The sequence below is a fragment of the Tuber melanosporum genome, assembly GCF_000151645.1.
Source record: "Tuber melanosporum whole genome shotgun sequence assembly, scaffold_56, strain Mel28".
Taxonomy (NCBI): domain Eukaryota; kingdom Fungi; phylum Ascomycota; class Pezizomycetes; order Pezizales; family Tuberaceae; genus Tuber; species Tuber melanosporum.
Window position 1 is genome coordinate 422,405 of NW_003299102.1, and position 9,954 is coordinate 432,358.

Sequence of the window (9,954 nt, forward strand, 5' to 3'; positions counted from 1 at the left end):
CAGAAGTAGCTCGTTCTATACCTGTATCAGTATTATGAGTTTAAATAACCTTTTATTGACTTCCAAGTTCTGTCATACTCTCTGCCTTTCCACCACCTCCTTGGTCAGCCTCTGCTCTCATGATAATGTTTAATGCTGGGTAGCCATATCCATTGACCCAGTATCATCGCGTTAAGGATTCTTGTCTGGCTCTGGGCATGTTTACTACTTTGTGTTCTATTTCACCCATCATTGGTTCTCACTTCCAATATACCAGCACTTTGAGTAGTTCTTCCCTGTAGCTTATAGGTCCCTTTCAGTAAAATGTCTTCACCTTCATCTCAATCATCCACTTGCTTTTTTTCATGTTGAATTGTCCGAATTTGAGTCTTGTATGAGCGGAGATCACCTGTGTCGTTCTTTACTCCAGCTCAGGTTTTATTGGTTTAAACACAGGCATTACTTTGCAAGATACAAACTGTCCACACATTTGCATTATGACAGTTCTGTGTTTTCAACTCGAGTTAACGATCACATCAATCAGCCGGTAGACAGAGCAGTACTTGTCCTGTCTCTCCTTATTACAATTTGTTTCTAAGTTCAGAAACCTGCAATATTACTTCTCCCTGTTTAATTTGAGTTTTGATTCTTATGGTATTTATAGTAGTTCAGTCAGCTGTTACCTCCTCCACTCAATCGGGATCGTATTGACACTATAAACCTTTACCTTCTGCTCTTACCTTTGTTGTTACCTGGCATGGTGTGAGTGGATTAGATGCTAGTTACTGGTAATATTTGCCTATTATCATGGTTCAGTTGTACATTGTAGTTGACAGCCTTATCCATTACATGTGAAGCGTATCTTATATTTGTTTGCTTCTGGTATCTTTGCAACTCAGCTCATTGTTACACTCACTAGTAGTGCCTCATTCCTCTTATTTAGTCTATACCTTTTACCCAACCTAGGGGCCCTCTTCACATGGTTCTGTTTTTTATTTTCTTAGCTTGGTTGTGCTTTAGCTTGGCTCGATTGGATCATATAGCTATTATTAGTACATTCTAGTATTGGTTTTCCCTTATTTGAGGTTCATTGTCCTGCCTGGTACCCCATACTCTGCATAGTATTGTAGTTAGGAATCTGTGAGCATGGGTAGGATCAGAGGCTGCCAGACGTAGTCAGGTATTGACTGTCCTATGGCAGTCAGAGGGTTGATCTACCTGAGGGCCTGAATGGGAGGGATGGATAAAGCTGCATTTGGTGTGTAGAGCTTGGGGCAGGTAGAACTGTGGCAAAGGTGTACCCGCAAGGCTCAGCCAGAATGGTATCGGGTTGGGAGGGGTCAAATTAAGCCTTTTTGGCTGAGATAAAGGCTCTTATCGTTAAGCTGCTGGGTGCTATAAGGCTTCCTCAGCAACCTACTAGCTCATGGCTACCAGTCCAGTTCTTGGATTCTAACCACCAGGTTGGACCTATTCTGAACCTATCTGATAGTTTCTGTCTTCGTCGTTTGATTTCCTTGGTTTCATTAAGAGTGTGGTAGAAAATGGCATGACACTCCTGGTAGGAGAGAGGCACCAATAGCTGTTTAACTGTATTACCACCTTAATCATCTTCTGCTTTTTCAAGTGTTTGTTTAGGTCAGGGTAAGTGGGTACATGTCCTCCTTCCCGGTATAATATAAGAAGGTAATAGGTACGGAAGGTTCATTGAGTTGATAACCATTCATTCTGGAATAAGACCTATAGGTGTTACATGCCTCCTCCCTGTCATAGTGCCACCTGTGATGCAAGATTGGCTTTCGCCCATTTTTCTTTTCTTTTTTCTTTTTGTGGTTTATTGGGCTGCGAGATAGGATACATACCAGTGATTAAGAATTTCATGTTTGTTGGAGGAGAAACCTGGTCCAGTTAGTCCTTTGTTCTACTTCAGCTGCACTAAGTACTGTTTGACTTTATACCTTAGATGCTACAGACCTGGACCTGTAAGTATACTGGGTAGTTTAATGGTCTTGTAATTTGTTCTCCTGCGGATATGACTATGGCAGGGCAGATGCAGATTGGTAGACGGAGCTTGCTTAAAACCAGTGGTATACTGGTTAGTTGTATCACTGTACTAGTATTGTCTCATTGCTTGCCTATTTTGAAGGTACAAGTTTAAGTAAAATTAGATGAAGTATTAAGTTCATTTCTCCTCCTGACTTCCAATATACCTCAAAATGTGGAGATTTTTCTTCGACTAATCAGAGCTCAAGATTTCTCTCTCCCAATTGGGCTCTACTCTTGAACCTATAGCATCTCCTTTCAGGCTTATGATTATCACTCTGCCTACATTTGCAGGAAGTCTTTTTTATTTTTTATATACCTTAAGAGTTTTTCACTTACTTCAACTCCACCCTGTCGCTAGGGTTAAGGAACGCTCTGCTGTATCCACTAAACTTAGGCACAGACAACATGCTAGTCTTTGCAGTTGTCAGAGCTGATGAAGAATAATTTCTGTAAACAGAGATAGTCTAGGAATTCTCCAAATACACTTGTGTTATTTATAACTACCAAGCACAAACTAAAGCGCGTGTAACGATGCCTCCTTGGATAATAAATGCTTGGCGACGGGGAACGATACTTCTCTTCTGCGGTTTCTTTCTTAGTCTTACGATAGCACTAACCCACTGCCTATGTTAGCAATAGTACAAGACCTGTGTCTTCTATGTGAACACCTATCGAAGCTTTCTACCACTCTGCTTCTTGAAGAGCTCTCCTTGGTGTAACGATAAAGTTACAATAAGATAAAGATCGTAAATGTCATGACTGTAGCTTAGCGAGGAAAAAGGTTTTCACGTGACACATAGTTATGAGTCACAGGTATTTTATTGTTTCACACATATGACTCATTCGAGTCAGATGATTTGTTCTGTGTAGGATTTGTGATGCTTTGCGTATGTGATTTATCTTTCGCACACGACCTCATTATGAGGTCAGGGGTTTCACGCATATGACTCAGTCGAGTCATATGACTTGTTTATTGCGTTATGATTGGTTTATGAGTTTTGCACATGACCTTGTTAAGAGGTCATGGGTTTTGAGCATGTGACAATCTTGGTCACATGATTAGCTTGTTATGATTTGATTTCGCACATGTGACCACTTTGGGTCACATGACTATGGGTTGGAAGAAGACTCTATAAGGAGGTGGATACCGCTACGGAGTATAGGTTCTTCACGCTTTGTTCTAAGTACTTTTCCTACTTCTTGCACTCCTTGTCGGAAGTGAGCATAACCAATACTTTACCTTATTTCGCTCACGGTAAATACTTCACCTACAGTTGCTTGTTAGTGTTTTTCGTTACTGGTAGTCGGTTAGAAGTAGTTGTTCTCGCTTAGAAGATACTTCAGTGTGAGATATCGGTGGCCTAGTCCCGGTAATCACTGAATGCTGTTTGGGCGAGGATGGTGTCTTCGACAGCCTCCTCATCCACTGATTCTCCCCCTCCTTCAAGGATGTCGTCCCCTGTTCGGTTTGGCTCCAACCCTTCCTCCTAGCTTGTGACACCCCGTGCGGCCCGGCCTCTTACCCCTACTACGAGGGCCGACTGTGGCCTCATCATCGCAACTACATGGTCATATGTTGCACTCGAAGAGTACTTTGGCTTCCTACAGTTTCACCAATGCCATGGGTGTCAGAAAGTGGTAAACCCGCAGTTTGATGATTTAGTTCGGCAAACGGTCGCTGAGGTGACGGTTGCCATGATGAAAGAATTGGAGGTTTTGGTGAGAGGTTTCCTAATCGGGAGAGGCTGTTTAGCTACATGTGACTTGAACAAAGACACTACCACAGGACTCTTCATTCGGTTCAACTGAGACCATGGCTCGGAATGCTCTCCATCCCCCTTGCCTTCCCCTCCTAAAGATTCTCAGACTATCGTCGCTGAATCCTCCGTCCCCCCCACTAAGGACAACTCAACTGCCACCACGGTTGAGGCCAGCTCTTGGTCCACTACTCCTCCCCTCACTAGGGCTGTCCAGAGCAAGATGCCCAGCTTCTTCCACTAGGCCCACAGTACAGGGACTGGCTCCTCGACGCCATCCTTCCTGGCAGGAATGTCTTCAGGTAAAAGTGCTTTTTACGAAACTGCGAAGTTCAAGCTCGACAACCCTGATGATGAGGAATATAACCCTCCTGCCCCCGGAGCCTGCCTCCGAACATGGTCGGCATCTCCTGCTAGGCGATCCGCTGCTCCTCTCCTTGGTCCTAAATCTTTGAGGGCTATTAATGTCGATGAGGGACGGAAAAAACAGATTGTTCCCCCTCTTCCAGTCCTACCCCTACGCGATCACCAGGGCTGCCTGGCCATCGCTCCGCCTGTGGTACTCCCATCAACAATCGAAGCCACACTCCCTTCTCCATCCCTGCTAATGACTGAGAATGTCCTACCCACCGCTGACATGCTGGCTAGGGATACCTCTATGTAGCTTGATGATGTGGGCAACTCAGAAGCACCTGGTTTGGGTGACAGCATACACGCCCCTTCACCAGCTATGGGTTCATCACCTCCACCTAATATTGTACGATGGGTGTCATCTCCTGGAGGCCAACTAGAGGGTCTCTCAGAAATACCAAGTGGCGATTCTAACCAATTGGAGGTTCAGCTCCCAGAGACCGAACCAGAGGACGCCAACGCTGTGGTGGCCCAGGCCGCCTCAATCATGGCAGGTGTCAGTGAGATACTGGATGCTGGTAAGACTCCCTCTCCCTGACCCCACTCTGGTATTATAATCGGGTCCATGTTGGGAGGCCTGGAAGACATCCAGTCTGGCAATACGCAGCCTCTCCTCTCCTCGGAGTCCGGGTCGATTGAAGATGACACAGTACAGGACGTACGGACTTGGATGAACAGTGGCCCCACCTTTGATGATTACGGTCTGAGAAACGCGATAAACTACTGGAGTCGAGTTCATGTCTTAGAATGGACAGTAAAAGCACTGACCGACATTGTTGGCAGACAAGGGGAGGAAATTGAAGCCCTTCAGGTAAGGTTGTCCCCCCATGGCGACCCCCCCCCTGCTGTACCTCACCGTACCTCTGCTCTCTCTTCGGTGCCAGCCCTACCATCCCCTACTCCTATGAGCAAGGAGGCCTCTACAGCGGCTCCTACTGCTAAAGCCTCTTTTACGGAGGTAGTAAAACTAATGACATATGTGCCCAAACCTACTGCTAGCCTGCAGGAATGAGTACATCCTACCCAACCCGCATCAGGGGCCTCCTCCCACCAGTCCAGCAGCGGCAGTGGCTGCTGCAGTGAAGGGGGGGTAGTCTTGGGAGTAGCCAGTAGAGGTGAAAGCAAGTCTATTCACTGGGAAGATGCTGAAGTGGAGGAGAAAGGTAAAAAGAAAGAACGAAGGAAATGTGGCAAATGCCTGAGTGGTGCTGCTAGAAGGAGAAGAAAGACTGCTAGAGGATCTGGTGAAGAAAGGAAGGCGGCAACCCTGGCCAAGACTCAGGGGAAGGCTGATCTACAGGAATTGGCCCCGCAGGATACGATACCTATTACTACAGTGGTTCAATCGGGGCCAGCAGCCCTAGCGGGTGTCAAAGTAGCCGCGGCTCAGACACGACAGGAATACTGACGAGTACCAATGGGGCCCCCACACCAGCTAAACTCAGTACCACTACCACCACACCGGTCACTAACCCCGAATGCTAGGAAAAGGCAGATCACCATGCTCTTCACCTGGCGGAAGAAGGTTGCCCTGCCAGAAGGCGTCGATATCGAGATAATCTCAAATCAGATTCAGCAGACCTTTTCCAATCAGGGACAGATACGTGGAAATACTCCTTATATTTGCGTGGGACACTTGCGGCCAGAAATTGGATGCATCTTCCTGACTTTGGCAGCACACTCCATGACAGAGTTAGGCAGCCGGCTTGATAAAGCCAGGCTCGACCAGCTTAGGGAATTGTCACTCCCGGAGTTTGAATTCCAGAGGAACATGGAAAAGGTGAAGATTTTTGTTTCTGGTGTGTCACTTGCTGATACAAGACGGGGATCGATTTGGAGAGTGGAAGGATAGACTGGAAGCAGGGCTTGTAACGGCCTTAGCACTGATCTGTAGAAATCCAATACTGGTGTAGTTACTGTTTCCTGGCCCGATATTATGGGATCCATACACGCCATGAGGCAGGCCAATGCTACAAGTTGTGGCATCCGCTTCGTGGTGGAAAATAATGAGGCTATGAAGGAAAGACTGGCAGAGGGAAAGATTTGGTTGCAAGTAGGTACCTGCAATGTCCAAGGTTTCGAAGAGAATCGCCCCCTTAAGGTATGTGGCAAGTGCCTGGAAACTGGCCACTTCGAGGCGACATGTGGCTGCCACACCAGGTCCCAATTCTGCTTCGGAGAACATTTCTCTAGGGAGCACATATGCAGCGAGCTGGCTTGTCCCGGAAGTGTGGGTCAGGCCTGTCGATATACCAGGAGACATTGTTGGTTCTGCGACAGGATGGACCACTTCACAGGACCTGAGCGATGCCTAGGTAGTAAATCATGATCCCGCACTCCACCCTCCTCACCTGCTGGACAAGGAACCGCCACACCGACAAGACCTGCCAGGAACCTGTCAGAAAACCAGAACAGCAGGGTGGGAGGGTAGGAGGAAATGGAAGGAGAAGAGGCTGCAGCCGTGGGAGGTCCCAAACACCCAGGCTGGTCGATATCACCAGTGATGAGGAATATGAGGCTCCCTGCCGTAAGTCAGAAAAGGCCAAGGGTAAGGAACCAGAATGGCCTTCCCCCTCCCCATACCTGGCATGTAGAATTTTAAAAACTAGGGCCTGCACCGCCACTGAACCCTGTGATGAGGAAACTGGTTAGGTTGCCTGGGATCCGGATACTGGCTCCGCCTATGCCTCCGGCCCCTGTGGCACAAGTGGATCAGTCGAGGCCCCGTTTGAATGCTTATTACAACAATGGCATTAAACGTGGGGAGGAGTAGTCGGAATTGGGTGCTGGTGTTTAATTTGTTTTTGTTTGTTGATTTGTTATTTACTGTCGAACCTCCTGTGGATCAGGAGGGACAACATATACCAGTAGATGTTGATGGGTGGGATTTGTTTTCCATTGTTGAAGAGTCAGTTGTTGAGGTATTTGTTCGGTCCCACATTTGTGGACAGTTTGAGGTGGTAGGGCTTGGGGAAGGCAGTGCTTGGATTGGGTATTGGGAAAAAGGGGCAAAGAGGGTACTCGCTGGATGTTACTTTCGACTTGGCTATACCAAAGACCAGTTTGTCCGACAGTTGGATGAGCTTGGGGAACCTGACATCGCGTTTGCAGATTTCAACGCCAGACATCAAGACTGGGACCCCAACGCAGACCATAACAATACAAGCAGACGGTGGCTAAAACAATGGTTCACAGCCCCGGTTCGTGACATGAATATGGTACCTCTAACGGTGCCAACCTTTCGAGCTATTTCCAGAATCGACCTATGCCTGCACCGGGTCGCCTATGTCAGATATCGATACATGGATGCTGCTGGCTGTGAGAACAGTACTCAAGTCCTCAAGCTGAAGGTGGACCTTCCTGACAATGTTATGCGTCGGAGGCCGGCTTGGAAAATGGCATTTTGGGAAAAGGTTGGGAAGCAGTTATATGCCCTTAAAGAAGTGGGAAATGAGAGGCTGTAGGAATGGGTGAGGTGTGGGGTGGACACGCTCCCACAGGCCTCCATTGGCTGAGATCAGTGCGAGTAGTGGACAACAGAGTTGAAAATGATGAGGTTGGATGTGGCTCGGCTATGATAATACTCCAAGCGCTATGGGAAATGGACAGAGGACTGCAAGCTGGTCTGGAGTGTTTACCGGGCTTGCCTGTTGAGGGCCAGGTTCCAACACATCAGGGCCCAGATAGCTGAGAGTCAGCATCTGGATGTTTTTTAGCTGGCACGAAGGTTGGAAGCCAAGTGAACACTTCCCTCCATGGCCCAGCAAGATGGGTCCTCTGCTACAATGCATCCAGACATCAGCGAAATAATTGCACAGCAGCTATCTCCTGGCGATTCTGCCCCTTGGAAGGACTCCATGATTAATATGGACAGTGCTCAGGAAATGGAGATTACCGTTGCTAGGTCCCCTACGAATAAGTGTCCAGGTGAGGATGATATCGGATACCCTTTCATACGATTCGGGAAGCGGAGGGATACAACATCTTTGCAACGTCTGGTTGACGACCAGCTGCGTCACGATATTCTGGATTGGCATTGGGCAGAGGTAGTACTCATACTGAAGCTTGATAAACCCAGATACGATGTCATCAAGTCATGGTGAATGATATACCTCCTCCCGACATCTGCGAAGGTTGTAGAATGCGTGGTCCGGTTAAGATTGTCCATGTGTGTTGATCTGGAGGGGACACAACTTGGTTCTCGCCAAAAGAGAGAGGTTCATGACGCCATGGAAGTGGTATTTAAATTCCTATGGCATAATCAGGGCTATAAACTGCTTGTTTTGTCAATAGACTTTGAAGGAGGATTCGATAACATTGATGTTGACCTCCTGTCAGACTTTCAGTTTGCATGGGTGTGTCGGTCGAAACAGTGTCAGTGGATGCGAAGATGGACTTCCTGTCGGCGGATTGGTTTCTGTTTTAATAGAAGAATCTCCAAGATCTACTATGTCAACAAAGGGATGCCTCAGGGCTCGCCTCTCTCTCCTTTGCTCTTTGGGGCCTACGTGGCGGATATATTCACACCATGAATTCGATACTCCCCTGGGGTCCGACAATTAGGGGTCTCATACGTTGATGACAGGGTCATCATGGTAGCTGCAGATTCTTATAACACTGCCCAGTACCCTGCAGCCGAGGTTTTTGCAGACTGCGATCATATAGCAATGGCTAGGAGAATGTGGTTTAGTGCCCTCAAGACCCAGTGGATTGGGTTTGGGGACAGCGATTAAGGAGGAATGGAGTTGCTGGACAAAATGGTTTTGCCATCTGAGGATTTGCAGGTTCTTGGGTATAGGTTTAATGTATTTCTTAACTTTGCTTCTCATATAAAGTACTGGTTGGAAAGGAGGTTAGGTGTTAGGAAAAGGATTTCGATGTTGGGGAGAAGGTTTGGGAGTGTTGGTAGGGTAGGGGCATGGGAGACTTACCGCTTGGTACAGGCAGCCTACCTTCTGACTGTATATTACGGACTTGAATTTGTAAGCGACCATGGGTAATATGTGAAACAGATTGAGGTCCACATCAATGACTGCCTCCAATTAGTTTTCCGGACTCCTATGAAGCTGGCAAGCAATATATTACTGGCTGAGTTCGGAACACCACCGGTTGCCATGCAAGGGAGGTATCTGTAGCAGAGGTGCTACAGCCGATTTATTAACTACCGATACTGTGATCAACACCCGTGGTTTGCTGAGATGTGGCTCGGTTGGAAGCAGGAAGGGATGGTGGCAATTCGGCAGAACTCGGACAAGGAACTCACCTGCCACCAGACGATTGTGATTGGGAAAGGCAAAGCGGTGATCGCTGCATACCACCGTTGGCTGTACACAGATCTTTGCAAGACCATGGATGTGGTCATATACATGGATGGGTCCAAGTCCTCTGAAGGGGCCGGTGTGGCATGGGGGGTATTTGACAAAGGGGCCCTAACATGTGTCGATGGGTGCTCCTTTCCCCTATCTTGGAGCATTGTTGAGTGCGAGCTGTTTGCGGTGGTCTGTACACTCCGACAGGCCCAAAGGATGGCCAAGAGACGTCCAGTTCATGTGTTTCTGGACTGCGTTCTAGCCCTCACCCTGGTAGACAATATGTTTTCAGAAGGAGATTCGGCTGAATTGTGAGAGGTTATGGCACCACTGATTAACGAATTCAGCCACGTCAGCCTTAGCTGGGTTCCAGGACAGATGAGCATCAATGGCAATGAGATGGTTACGGCCTGTGGTAGGATCCTATAACGCGCCAGAAGGCATTCTTACCC